Below are 4711 nucleotides of genomic sequence, written 5' to 3' on the forward strand. Positions count from 1 at the left end.
CTCAACTGGAGACCAGTCTGCAATTCCCCACAATCCCAGAAGCTGGGAATACCCAAGATACAATTTGCAAACCACATGAATCTCAAAAAGAAGGAAAACCAAAGTCTCTATACTTTGACCCTTCTTAGAATGGGGAATAAAATACCCATGGAAGGAGTTACGAGACAAAATGTGTAGCAGAGACTGAAGTACTAACCATTCAGAGACTGTCCCACTTGGGGATCCAACCCATATACAATCACCAAACCCAGAAACTATTGTGAATGCCATCAAGTTCTTGCTGACAGGAGCCTGCTTTAGCTGTCTCCCGAGAGACTCTGCCAGTGAGTTCAGAGGCATGGACCCTAGAGACTTTATTCCAGGATAGCTTCTTGCTGCAATGCACTACCATGCGTGTCACTACTATATTCCTCATATTTATGACATAGATTGCTTTTTTCTGGGTTTTTAACCCTCTCAGTTGGGTAGATTTCATGCAGAATCAATATAAAGATATACCCTTTTGTATTAATGCTATTTAGATAAATTAATCATGTTATAGAATTTCTGATTTGATTCAAGTAAGTTTAGGAAGTTAGAATAATTGATAGAAAGCCTAAGTAGATAGCTCTAGTTGTTTTTTCAGAAAGATATAAGGGGAAAATCAAAAATAGAATACACCCATTCTCATAGAACAATAAGTAAGATCTGAGAGAAAAAATGTACAGTGAGCCTAGAATTAGGCTTAGGATAGTCTTTATGATCAAGGAAAAATACACAGTCTAGGACAGGCCCAAGGATCAAGCCACAGGTGTGCTCCATGGTAAAGCAAGTCCATGAATATGTAAAATTATTGCTTTAAACTTTTAATGAACTTTTAGAATGAGACATAAAATAACTGCTTTGAACTTATCAACATCCTGCTGTAACTCCCTCTTGTGTAACATTTTGTCTCTGAGGTAATTTTTTTCTTACATACAGAACTTTTGTCTGAAAAGGTATAAAAGTCTAAAACCCAAAATAAATCTTGTTAGAGCTGTTCATTAGAGTTTTAATCGATCAATTGTAAATATGTATATCAATATATACATAGAGCCATATACATATTGATATATATGCATATATACACATGTGTATATATGTATGTATGTATTATAAAATTGTTGTAACTTGCTCATTTGAACTCACTTGTTAGAATCTTTATTTCTTCATCTACTTTGAGGGTGTGTATGTAGGATTTTCTATCTTTCTTTTCCTTTCTTACCAGTTTCTTTCTTAAGAGTTAAAGACAGCTCAGTTTCTCACTGATCACAAAAAATAACAACCCCAGATAATTAGGTTCTGCTCATGTCATCACTACTAGTGTTGATCATGTAAATTGTCTGCCATTGTCAGTAGCTGCCATAAGAACCAATGCCAATCTGTGATGCCAGTCTTCACTGCTTTCCTCAATTTACCCTGGATGTCAAAGCTGGTCTTCAACATGTCAACAACCCATTCTCACTAATGGACAGGTCATTGATATGGAAACTAAACAGAGAAATAATGAAACTAGTACACATTATGACTCAAAGGAGCCTAACAGATATCTACAGAACATTTCACCAAATCACAAATGAATATACCTTCTTCTCAGCACCTCAAAAAACATTCTGCCAGACCACCTTCTTGTTCACAAAGCAAGACCCAACAGGTAAAGGAAAATTAAAATAACTCCCTAAATCCTATCGGACCACTACAGATTAGAGCTAGATTTCTATTATTTCTAGGAAACAAGACTATATTAAATTTTTCTCTAATTTTCCAATTACATAAATATGTGTGTCATAATCATATACACAATCATATGATATATATATCAATGTTACCATTTCTATCTTTATCATTTCTATGTTTTCTATTGCATTTTATTTGTTTTAGTGGAGCAGGGGCAAAAACTACCTGCCACAGTACTCATGTGAATGCTAGAGGACAACTTTGGGAAGTCTGTTCTCTTTGTCCACTGTGAGGTCCAGGAACTGAACACAGGTTGCTGGCCTTGGCTGTAAGTGCCTTGGTCTTCTGAGCCATCAAATGACCCCATCATCATTCAACTTAAACAGAACCCCTTTGAATGTACATATATTGAAAGCCACATTAAGTCTTGAGGCTTTATTGGATTAAATACATAACTGGTTTTCACAAAGTCTTGATCTTATTTTCTTGTGTCTTTTGATATTGGGCTCCACATATAGGAAGATGAAGATCTATCGGCACTATTTCAGGGATTATGTTAGAGGGAGATAGACAGTGAGAGGGTCTGAACTCATGTCTCCTTCTGGAATACAAAGAGAAACTATAGATTTAACTACTCCTCAAAAGGTAAGGCCAGAGAACTATAAATGAGGGATTGCTCTGTCATATTGTAGAATGATAGATGCCTACATCAGCAGTTGAGGGAGACTCCAACATGGTACATTTGCTACCTCAAACAGACTTTTCTTAAAGGGAGAAAGAACTAGAGGGTGCAATTGAACCCCATCATGAGCAATATTTTATCTCTGGAAACACCAGGAATGCTGTTCTTTCTCTCTGTACAGTCACATATGCCCACCTGCCACTGTGTTGCCTGTCTCACAGCCACCTCCAAATAATCCCTCACTGAGTTAAATCTGTTTGTCTCCCTACACCCACCCCACAGAAGCCCTGAAGTCAAATCTCCTTGCAGTGTCAGTCACAGTTATTGATTTGTCTCCAAATTCCATACTTACTGGGTCCTCAGATAAGACTAGGGAGGAGTAAGCTGTGTCTGGGTCCAAAGTAATGTCTTTGAGCCTCAGCAGTAAACTGCTCATTCCTATTATCTGTCATGAACTCAGGTCTGTGATCTGAGCTGGCTGTAAGCTCTGAAGCAGTTTAGACTCAGTCCTTTTTAAATAGCACTTTGCATTCTTGAGCAGTGCTATGAAATATTTTCCACATTTCTTCTCCAGGTCTGAGATGATGTTCAGGAGGCTACAGAGGTGCTCACAAACCCAGACTTCACTGACCTTCTGTTTGCCCATCTTCTTGCTCCCCAGGTGGCTAAATCTCTATAACATTTCTTGGGAATTCTGCATGACCTTAGTACCAAACTTCATCAGTTGGTTCTGATTAGGTCCTTTTAAGTTCAGGTCAAATTCACAAGCTAGCAGTATCAGGAATAGAGCTAGATTTCAATAACAGAAACAACAAAGGGCCTAAAAACTCATGGAAACTGAATAACTCTCTATTCAGTGAGAAAAAGAAAGAAAGAAATTAAAGACTTCCTAGAATTCAATAAAAATGAATAAACAACATACTCAAACTTATGCAACACAATGAAAGCAGTACTAAGAGGAAAGTTTATAGTAGTTATAGCTCTCATGAAGAAAATGGAAAAACCTTCAAGCAACTTAACAGCACACCTAAAAGTTCTAGAATGAAAAGAAAACAATATACACCTAAGAGGAGTAGACAGGAGGAAATAATCAAACTTGGATCTAAAATCAACTAAATAGAAACAAAGAGAAAAATATACAACAAATCAAAGAAACCGTAAGTTTGTTCTTTGAGGAGATCAACAAGATAGACAAGCTGTTATTCAAACTAACTAAAAGACACAGAGAGAATATACAAATAAAGTCAGATGTGAAATTGGGGAGATAGCAACAGACACCAAGAAAATTCAAAGAGCCATTCATTAGGTATTACTTCAAAAACTTGTACTCCACAAAATTGGAATACCTCAATAAAATGGATGATTTTGATAGATCCATTTACCAAAGTTAAATTAATATCAAATAACCAACATAAATAGTCATATAATCCCTAAGGAAATAAAAGCAGTCATTAAAAGTTTCCCAACCAAAAAAAGCCCAGGGCCAGAAGGATTTAGCACAAAAATCAACCAGACATTGAAAGAAGGGCTAATACCAATGCTCCTAAAATTATTCTACAAAATAGAAAAGTACCATGTTATATGGCCACAGTCTCCCTGATGCCTGAACCACACAAAGACTCAAGAAAGAAAGAGAATTGCATACCAGTTGCTTTCATAAACATTGGTGCAAAAATATTCAATAAAATATTTTTGAGCTGAATTCTAGAACACATAAAAAAATCAACAACTAAAATCAACTAGGCATCATCCCAGAGATGTAGAAATGGTTCAACATACAAAAATCTGTAAATGTAATCCATCATATAAACACACTGAAAAAAAACATCGCATTAGATGCTGAAATAGCTGAAATAGCATCTAATTCAAAATTCAATACCCAATCATAATAAAATTCTTGGAAAGATCAGGGACACAGGAACATACCTAAATATAACACAAGCAGTCTATATCAAGTTTATAACCAACATCAAATTAAATGGAAATTCAAAGCAATTGTACTAAAATCAGGAAAAAGAAAAAGCTGTCTACTCTCTCCATATCTATTCAATATAATACCTGAAATTGTAGTTAGAACAATAAGAAAAGTAAAAGTAAAGAAAAGTAAAGAAAAGTAAAGTAAAGAAAAGTAAATTTGTATCCACAAGGATACAAATTGGAAAGGAAGAAGCAAAAGTATAACTATTTTCAGATGATATGATAGCATACATAAGTGACCCTGAAAATTCTACCAAGAACTTCTACAACTGATCAATACCTTCAGTGAAGTGACTGGATAAAAAATTAACTCAACAGGAAAAGTCAGTTGCCCTGCAATTTCAAAGGACAAATGGG

General features: G+C 35.6%; 1 pseudogene; it reads right to left on the reverse strand.

The window, feature by feature from the left end:
- Positions 1–2246: 2246 nt before the first annotated feature.
- On the reverse strand, positions 2247–3137 carry LOC110314961 (annotated as a pseudogene).
- Between the last annotated feature and the right edge of the window lie 1574 nt (positions 3138–4711).

This window comes from Mus pahari, unplaced genomic scaffold, assembly GCF_900095145.1.
Source record: "Mus pahari unplaced genomic scaffold, PAHARI_EIJ_v1.1 scaffold_7706_1, whole genome shotgun sequence".
Taxonomy (NCBI): domain Eukaryota; kingdom Metazoa; phylum Chordata; class Mammalia; order Rodentia; family Muridae; genus Mus; species Mus pahari.